The sequence below is a fragment of the Coregonus lavaretus genome, assembly GCF_964263955.1.
Source record: "Coregonus lavaretus genome assembly, chromosome: 23".
Lineage (NCBI taxonomy): Eukaryota > Metazoa > Chordata > Actinopteri > Salmoniformes > Salmonidae > Coregonus > Coregonus lavaretus.
The window spans coordinates 25,299,793-25,310,595 of record NC_140010.1 but is presented as its reverse complement, the minus strand read 5'-3'; the positions used below and the strand labels follow the sequence as shown (position 1 = coordinate 25,310,595).

Here is a 10,803-nt window from a genome sequence, read left to right as displayed (position 1 = left end):
GAGGAAGGGTCGTACTATACGGATGTTGTAAAGCAAGAACTTGCAGGAGCGAGTCACTACTTTGATATTTGCAGAGAACAACAGGGTGTTGTCCAGGGTCACGCCAAGGTTCTTTGCACTCTGGGAGGGGGACACTGTGGAGTTGTCAACCGTGATGGAGAGGTCTTTGAGCGGGCAGGCCTTTCCCAGGAGGAAGAGCAGTTCTGTCTTGTCGAGGTTGAGCTTGACTGAACATTCTCTCATATAAATGTATCTGAATTGATGCAATCTTTATGGTCATTTAGGAAACCAAACCTTCATCACCACCACCACACTTCATTAAAAGCCAGCATTTAAATGGGTTTTATGTCATAACCTGGGCATAGGTGCCAGTTCTGATCCTGGGATCTGGTAACTGGAGGGCTGCTGAGTTCAGATCCTGACTACACCGGTGTTGCACTGCTGCGACCCTGTGCTCCTCTCAATTGTGTGTGTGAGATGTGATATCTGGGGGAGTTGACTAATGCGAGCAGAAGAGACATTTCCGTTGTTCGCTGTAACATGGACAATAAAGTTGTATAGGGAGGAGCTACGAAGATCCTGTTCAAACCGTAAATATGATTACAGAAGACATATTTCTGTGAATTAGTCGGTCCATCATACAGGAGATGAATGATGATGTTACTTGGTTTAACCTGGATGTTCTCTACATTTTGTACAGGTGAGCCTTACAAATTTTTTTAATTGAGCCCGTATTGTTGATGGAAATTAAGATTGACTTGCAATTGATTTCGTTTCTATATTCTCTTTACAGGACAGATTTCTGGGGATCACATTACTCCTGTAAGGGATGAAGTCATGAGTACAGAGGGAAAACCTGTGACTCTGAGCTGCTCATATGATATAACCAGCAATTATCTTCTGCTTTACTGGTACAGGCAATATCCTAACCAGGCTCCTCAGTTTCTACTGAATAAAGGTGCCAGATCAATTACCTGGGAACATATCCCTGATAAGAGACATACATCCAAAACATCTCAGTCATCAACTGAACTGGTCATAACAAGTCTAACCCTGGCAGACACAGCTCTCTACTACTATGCTCTCAGAGATTGTTATGACCAGTATTGTTATACCCAGTGATACAATGTGTATAAGATGCTGTACAAATACATGCACACCAAACATGCTTTGATGAAGCGGGGATCAAATTTGAACGTCAAACCACAATTTCATATCATAATGGCAGAGGTTGAGATCAGAGAATTGCGGTCACAACTGTACTGTGTGCAATCTAGTGTTTGTCTGTCTTCCTATTCAACGCACTGTGAGAAATATGTATTCTTCACTCTTCAATCAGTAGTCTTCAATTCCACTTAGACAGGTTTTTTTTAAATAGTGGTTGGAAAAGCACTCGGGAATATGACAGTGTAACAATGTTATTGCTTATAGTTGTCCCTATTCACAATTCACACTGCTTTGTGGTGTAGTATGACAGTCTCCTGAAGGGGGCAACCTAACAAAGCACACACACCTGAATAAGAGGATGCCATACAGACAGACACCTCCCCATAGTCTACTACTGCATGTAATACAGAACAACATGAAGCATCAACAGTAGGACAGAGGGTGTCAAAGCTCTGTGATAGATAGATCAGCATTGTTCTGCTCCTTACCTTTTACACTTCAAAATGACTGACTAGTCATGAGAAACTGGCTGATCCTGTATGTTCTGGCTGCATGCTGCTTTGGTATAACATCACTCTGTTCATCTGTCTCTTTCTGTGCATTTGTTCATTTTATTTATATACATTATTATTATATGTTGTGAAGATATATTTATCTTTCTTTTCAGGGTGCAGAGCAGAAGAGAATGTAACACAGCCAACAGAAGATGTAATGGTCTTAGAAGGACTACCAACAACAGTCTATTCGATACAACTGGTCAATCACCATATCTCTTTTGGTACAAACAACAAGCAAATGGCAAGCCCATATTTATGCTGAGAAGGGATACATTTTCACCTGGGGAAGCTGCTACTGAGTTCAAGGACAGATTTGATGCCCGTCTAAATTTCACAGCAAAATCAGTCCCCTTGATGATCCAGAGAGTGCAGCTGTCTGACTCTGCTGTGTACTTCTGTGCTCTGAGGTCCACTGTGACAACAGGAGATACAGCCACCTTACAAAAACTATAGGTTTCAAATGTGTCCATAGACACATACAGTACCAATGAAAAGTAGGGACCAAAGCGCAATATGTATTTTAATATACTTTATGTACAGTAGTAGACCTGAATTAGATACTCTTTAGACTACATGAGTGTTTGTACCTGAATTATAATAGAGTTTGTGTACATATTCACCTCCAAAAAATATATGTTCATCATACTCACTTCACGGAACATTTATGTAATTGACAATTGCTTTAAGCTACTTATCATTTCTTGTGAGCTAGATGTAAGCTTTTCACTTTGGCTAATGTACTGCAAAGAGTGCTTATATCTAACCTGAGACCCCTATAACCTGAGTCTGAATAGATCTTACCTCCCATCCATTATATTCCCTTATTTAAATATGAAAGTTATTTGCTTGTTCAACTACTAGTGACCACATTTTATATTTGGAAATAAAGTAAATATATCATGACTATCAGAAATGTCATATGACTTAACGTTCTAAATATTCTCGCATATAAATGCCATTTGATGCCATCTTTACTTTCATTTAGTAAACCGAACCTTCATCACTACCACCTAACTTCCTTAAGAGCCATCATTGAATGGGTTTTATGTCAAAGGGAGGAGCTACAGAAATGATCCTGTTCAAACTATACATATGATTACGGGAGACATATTGTTGTGAATTATTTGGTCCCGCATATACAGTAGAAGAATATGAATTGAATATGTGTATGTTTTCAAACATTTATTTTCAAATAAGTTAATCATACTCACTTCATACAATATTTATGTCATTGTCAATACCTACCATATTATTTTAACTAGACGTAGTCGTTTCACTTCGTCTCTAATGTATGGCAAAGAGTGCTAATATAATACTGACAAGGTAATATTGACCCATACATTTCTATACAATATTTCCTCTCTCTGAACAGGCTCCTCCTTCATGTCTGTCAGTTGATGGTGATATACAGGCTGAGATGGACATGGAAGAGAGAGAGAGGATCTCTACCTCTTACTGTAACTCACAGTCACTCTCTGTGTGTTCTGCATAACCATGGTACTCTGTCTGATCATCTGGCTGGTTCTTGCTGTACTGTGCTTTGGTAAGATGGAACCATTTCGTCATCTATCTAATTTTAATTTTTTGAATCTTTCATTATCACTCACTTTATATTTGTTTGTCTTCCAGAGTGCTCAGGATACCATGTTCAACAGCAACCATGAGGTGTGATTGCTACAGAAGGAAGACTGGCAACACTGAGCTGTCAATATAACACCAGTGCTACTAATGCATATCTATATTGGTACAAACAAGAAGCAAATGACTTCCCTAAACATATGCTGAGCCGTTATTCTTTTGGATCTGGAGACAAGGCTGCAGGGTTCAAGGAAAGTCTAAATGCCAAGACACAATCAGTCCCCTTGATGATCCATTGGTTGCAGCTGTCTGACTCTGCTGTGTACTACTGTGCTCTGAGGCCCACAGTGACAACAGGATAAACAGCCCCCTTTAAAAAAAAACTGTGTGTGTACGTGGGTGTGTACAGAACTTTTTGTTGTGTGCCATTTTTTAAGTCAAGGGGAGGTGTTACATAATTGAGGCAGAAGAAAGGAAATACCTTTCATAGCTGACAGTGAGAAACCAGGGGAGTCATTCTGTCATAACTATACTTGTGTTCCCTATTTTCACTGTGTTAAATAACACTTACCATAATGATACTGGGATCAATTTTAATATTTGCACTAGTGGGTGAGTTTGATGCTGTTCTTCATATCCAATCACTATGAATGTAGTTACTGAAGACTGGAGTCATATTCCTGTGAAGGATCTTTTGACAATTTTTAATACACTTGACTGAATAATGAGTAGAATTGTATGATAATTTCCTGATAATAATTCCTGTTTTCATAAATGTTTTCCAGGTGGCAGTCATGGGAATGACATTACTCCAACAACAGATAAGGTGATTGGGTTGGAGGGTGATGTCATAAAGCTGTCCTCTAACTACTCCTCTGCTAGTAATCTCCAATGGTATCGACAGTACCCTGGATCATCTCCCATCTTCCTCCTCCTCACCGGAGTGTCCTCAAACCCCGCTGTAGTGAACGCTACTCCTCCATACCCACGGCTGTCTGTTAAACTGAATGATGAGAGAACCCGTGTGGATCTGGAGATCTCCTCTACTGAAGTGACAGACTCTGCTCTGTACTACTGTGTCCTGCAGCCCACAGTGACAGGAAACCCAGAAACACTGTACAAAAACCTGAACTGAATAAAACTGACATACCCTAAGTGAAAAAAATCCATCAGGCTAATTTTAAATGTTATCATTACCTTGTATAGATAAAACACACCTACACTGAAAATGAACACTTCAATATTTTAAATTAACAACAAAAGAATATGTTGATTCCAATTTTGAATGGAAAAGTGAGAGAAACCCAATAATGCTATCTGATTGTTTTGCTGATTTATACTTTAGATTCTAGATTGAAATATGAAACCAAAATAAACTGTGAAAATGAATGCCTCATGTTCAATAGATTAATTATCTAACATATCTTCCCTTCAAGCAATGTTTCCCCCTATGACATCACAGTAGACAGTTCAGATCCTTCTGCCAACTCTGTTGACCTAAAATCAAGAAAATAAATGGAGTTTTTTCCAATATCCAACAGAGGGAGACTAAGGTAATCATATTTCAGTGCAGCCCTGCATTTTGAGGATGTGACAGTGGCATCAAGCAGCAGCAAGAAGTCTGCTGTTACTTCTGCTCATCTGACAACTCTCTGTATTTTGGGGTGGGGCTTCAAAGGTTTGAGAACAGATGGTCCATTCAAAACTAGAAGGAGGAGGATGTTTTTTAGTATACACAAATCTTGTTGTGCTGTGTGTTATCATTTTAACTTCCAGTTTCAGCCACAATGTCAATCCCCACATTTAATTTGCTTTTAGTACTTGCATGTAAGTAATCTACTTAATTGTTTTATGTTGAATCTAAACTAAGTGTTGATGCGTTGAAAATAGTAATAATAGAAGAATAACATATTTTGCATCTCTTGCAGGTGACAGTAATGGTCAGACCATTGAGCCAACCAGAGAGGAGGTGTATGCTCCAGCAGGTAGCAATATTACACTTTCATGCACCTACTCATCTGCAGTCTTTCTTCAGTGGTATCTCCAGGACCCTGGATCAGCTCCTCAGTATATCCTGCTTATCCTGCATGGTGTTGGGTCTCCATCACAGGCTCCAGGTCTGGATCCTAGACTGTCAGTCAAAATAAATGATGAAAAGACTTGTGTGGATCTGGGGAGCTCTTCTGCTGAAGTGACAGACTCTGCTCTGTACTACTGTGCTGTGAGGCCCACAGTGACAGGAAACCTACACACACTGTAAAAAAAACACTCAGCAGGGAGCACATCAGCAGGAATTTATCTGGGTTATTTTTTTTACTTTTCTCTAACCCTTACTTTGAAGACATCAAAACACTAATGAATGATTTAATGTCTCCTATTAATAAAGCCTATGACTGGAATGTTTCACCTGTCCTTAAGGTGGTTTTATTTTGTTATTCACACTCAAAGGTTAAATGTGAAACTTTGATTGTAAGATTGATTGTAAGAAAAATATTATAATATTTACAATAGCCGTTATGAATTTTCATAATATTGTTGCGGTTTCAGGGGTTGTGTTGTGGATGGACGTTATGTACCTGCGAGGTTCCTTTGTTTTTTGGCTGCCAGGACCACGGACAGCAATGTGAAGTATTCCCCAGAGGCAGGACCACAGACAGCTCAGTGGAACTTCTAGTCTGCAGCAGACCAGACACATCTGTTTCCAGTTGTAATCAGAGCCAAACTGCAGACAGGTGAAACCAATCAGTTACTAAACTTAACCATGCCCTAGGTTTTCTTTCTTTGTTTTTTTTGTTGACCCCGGCAGGTGAAGGAGTAGGAGGTTATTGGAGAGACAGAGCGTACGGTGGAGAAGTAGGTTTTATAGAAGAAAGGAAATTATGATTTCAATAAGGATTGAACCCCCAAAGACAAAGCTTGGAGGACCTTCCACTGGTGGTGAAGTGTTTACTTTGTTTGTTTTGGGTTTTGTATATCAACAACGCTGTCAAAGCTTGATATTAATAATCCGGTATAACCCTTCACTTGGACTAGTGTTGTGTGTTTGTATGTGTAAAACCGGCCTTACAAAGAACCCAGTGCCGAAAACACTACAATTTGTTATCATTGAAATGTGTATCAAACTGTTGAAGAGCGACTAAAAATTATGAAGGGTTTTCTTTATATTTACCCACAAACAGCCGTTTCCGCAGCTCCTGGCTGATCTTCAGGTGAGGTACCTTCTTATCCTACATGTGCTGCCCACTACACCTTCTGAAGGATGGGTTGATCAGGCCAAAGTGAGCCAAGTTTCTTATCCACTGCTTCTCACTCTTCAGCCACAATAACTGAGATGTTCTCTCTGCCTCCTGATCAGTTATGTGACATTTCTTCTTTGTCTCTGCTCCTCCTGTAGACTGCCCTCCACAGTTATGAAGTCCAGTGACAAGGTTTTTCTATGTATAATAATGATACAATAGTTTCATCTAGTGTTCAACATTCTGCCCAACAAGGTGAAACCTTGACATTGCTTGTATTTTCAAGGGTAAGTTACTAGTGAGAGTCAATAGGTGTCAGTGGAGTCTTATCAGTTTGCTTCTATTCCTTTAAGCTATAAATATAATTTGCATGGGCTGCATCTCAATCCACCGCATCAGGCTATGGCGGTCTTTCGCATCTGTGGTGGAAGGTGGCCGAGTTTCAGCGGTGTTTGTCAAACCATGTGACATCACGAAAATCGGTCTTCTCACAAAAACGTCTGTACGGTTTGGACTAGAAAAATGATATGACCACTCTATTGAAAGATGAGACTCTCACGAATACGTATGTAGTGTACGCACCGTTTGGGCTACAAACTACTGTGACCCCACTGTGAAAAGGGGAGATTCTCACAAACATGATGGATAATTTAAGGGGTTAAATATGTGTTTTTCCTGAGCTTGCTTATATCTCCTAGATCTAGAACTGACACTTAACCTTATTCCGTGTGATTTATTTTTTGAATGTCATTTCTTGTAATTTATGACTGTGTTATTCAATGCGTTTCTATGGGATTTGGTAGTAAAGGCAAATCATTTTGTTATGTTTTTTTATACCTAAAGGGGTCCTAAACTTCCAAATCAAATAGCTAAATGATCCATGGTATGACCATCTTAAAATAATTACATATGTCAATTTATAACACCCGCCCCCAACCTTTTAAATGATGCATGCAGCATGTCAACACTTTACAGGTGTCGTTGTGGTATAATTTCCCCCACAATTAGCATGTCAAACTAAATCAACCTGAGAAGGGCAGCATTTCAAAGGGAATCCTTCTAGCATTTCAACTAAATTGAATATACATTTAGCTTCTCCCCTGCTGCAGAGCCCCACAATTATGAGACTTCTCAGCTACAGTGGATAAAATATAAAATCTGTAACAGTCTATTCTTCCTCTATACATGAATCATAATGGCACACTGGCTTAGGAATACTGTACTTATCCTGGCTGCATGATATTTTGGTACAGTATAGTGCTTCTCCTTTCTACATTCTCATTCTCTGAACCTTAGCCTATTATGTATTATAAAACCCCAAATATATTTTTTTCAGATTGCAGAGGTGAAGAGGCTGTTGACCAGCAGAGTGGACATGTTGCTACCCTTGAAGGAGGACTGGTAACACTCACTACCAGTAGTCCATCTCCTAATCTCTTCTGGTACATCCAGTTAACTAGGGACTCTCCTCAGTATGTCCTGAGAAGAGATCGTTATTCAGAAGGGAGCAAAAGTGATGAGTTCAAGAAGAGGTTTGATTCCAGGCTGAATTTCACATCTAGCTCTGTCCCCTTGACGATCCATAGGTTGCAGCCATCTGACTCTGCTTTGTACTACTGTGCTCTGAGGTCTACTTAGACATCAGTAGATTCAGTCACTGCACAAAAACTCAGGGTAGAGTGTTATTAAGACAATGTCACAAGCTTCTCAATGTTTGATGATACACTGAAAGAGGAGGAGACAATGATTTCATAGTCTTATGTCACATGTGGCATACATCAGTGTGTTTTACTCTTCTCCAACCCATCTCACTGTAGGCATGGAACCCTGGCTGAGGAATTTACTGATTCTTGCTGCATGTTGTTATGGTATGATAATATTATGTTCCAAATTCGTTTACTGCCTTTTGCTCCCATCCTTTTCTTTTTCAAACATATTTTTCAGTATAACACTACCAGTATTCATTTCATATGTCTTTATATATTCTATCATGTGTGGTCCCGTGTGGCTCAGTTATAGAGGATGGTGATTGCAACACCAGTGTTGTGGGTTAGATTCCCACGGGGGACCAGTATGAAAAAGTACAAAAATGTATGCACTCTCTACTGTAAGTCGCTCTGGATAAGTCTACTAAATGAATGAATTTAAAATGTATATCATGTTGCTTGATACTTTTCTCATTCCTTTTCCAGAATGCAGAGGAGAAGACACAGTCACTCAGCCACCAGGAGATACGACTGCTACTGAGGGAGAACAGGTCACACTGGGCTGTCAATTTGATGCAGTTAATATTAATAATCTCTATCTGTTCTGGTACAAGCATGAAGTAAATGGCTTCCCAAAGTTCATGCTGGGACGCTTTCCTTTTGGAAGTGCAAATGCCACTTAGTTCAAGGAGAGATTTGATGCCCATCTAGACAAAGACTCCAAATCAGTCCCCTTGACGATCCAGAGGGTGCAGCTGTCTGACTCTGCTGTGTACTACTGTGCTCTGAAGCCCACTGTGACAACAGTATATACAGCCCCCTTACAAAAACATACTGAGCTACACAATGACAATACACCTGTCTGTACAGTATACAACACCACTTTGAAATTGACACAGCAAACTTCTCACTACCTCCCTGATACTACCAAGACTAGTGGTAGCACATGATGATGATGATGATTATTATACGGTAAGTCATTGTTGATGCCAATATTTTTTTACATTTACATTTTGAGTCATTTAGCAGACGCTCTTATCCAGAGCGACTTACAGTTAGTGAATACATCTTTTTTTTTTTTATACTGGCCCCCCGTGGGAATCAAACCCACAACCCTGGCGTTGCAAACGCCATGCTCTATCAACTGAGCTACATCCCTGCCGGCCATTCCCTCCCCTACCCTGGACGACGCTGGGCCAATTGTGCGCCGCCCATGAGTCTCCCGGTCGCAGCCGGCTGCGACAGAGCCTGGATTCGAACCAGGATCTCTAGTGGCACAGTTAACACTGCGATGCAGTGCCTTAGACCACTGCGCCACTCAGGAGCGGATAAAGGTCCCTCTTCCAATTCAGCTCTAATTGTAGATGTAAGAGAAATAACAATTCCATTAACATATCTCATGGATTAGAACATATACAGCTAGTAGTGTCTGACTAGATTAATTCAGGAGAAAAAAGTTATACTCAGTATTGTGTAGATTAATGTAAAAGCCAGCATCAACCACAAGGGGGCCACAGTACCAAGTGAGTGTTGCTTTCTACTCTGAAATGACTTGTCTATTTGACTTGTCTCTGTGCTGTGCTGCATGGTCTAGGCCTGTGCTGCCACAAAGACCGGAATCAAGAGAGCACACCAGTTTCTATATTGTAACATCAGTTTGTCTTGGTCTTTGTATCCTATGATAAGTATGGGACATTGGCTGTGTACCTCTGTTGTTCTTGCTGCACTTCTCTTTGGTAGGATACGGCTCTCATTATCTTTTTCTCAATACTCTGATGTTACTGGAATCCTGACATTTTTCACAAAGGTATTTTTCTTTGTTTCCAGAGTGCAGAGGAGCAGACAGTGTAACTCAGTCATAGAGAGAAGTGACTGCTTATGAAGGAGAAGACACATCTCTCAACTGTCACTATAACACCAGCTTATCAGCTCCATTTCTCTTCTGGTACGTTCAATCCACAAACAATTACCCTGAATGTGTTTTGTGGAAAGATGTCATTGGACCAGGGGATTTTGATGATAACTTATGATACTTATGTGGTGGGTGTGACGTAACCCGGGCAGTACACCTCACACAGTGACACACAGAAGAACATTTCAGAGGAGAGTGAATGCATGCAAACATCAGCCTGAAGATGGAGAAATCAATCAGTGTATTGATCATTCTGATTATGACTACAGGTAAACAATACCTAAACATTTGAACTCCTTCCATCCTTATAATCAGATTATTCTTATGGTATTGGTAGGAAAACATTTATTTATGAAGTAAAGTAACTTAAATGTGAATAATAAGCATGAGTTTCCAATCAGCTTTACTATCTATATTTCCTCTGCAGGAATGGTATCTGGAGATAGTGTGACTCCTGACAAGGAGGAGTACACCCCTACTGAGGGATCATCAGTGACTCTGAGCTGTACATATGAAACAAGCAGCGATTATATTTACCTTTCCTGGTACCGGCATTATTCTAACCAGGCTCCTCAGTTTCTACTGTATAAAGGTGCCAGATCATACAGCGGTGATCGTATCCCTGATAAGAGATATAAATCCACAAC

General features: G+C 40.1%; 1 gene segment (V, D, J or C); it reads left to right on the top strand.

The window, feature by feature from the left end:
• Positions 1-3,218: 3,218 nt before the first annotated feature.
• On the top strand, positions 3,219-4,437 carry LOC311150467 (T cell receptor alpha variable 10-like). The segment is given in 2 exons: positions 3,219-3,267; positions 4,088-4,437.
• The last annotated feature ends 6,366 nt before the right edge of the window (positions 4,438-10,803 follow it).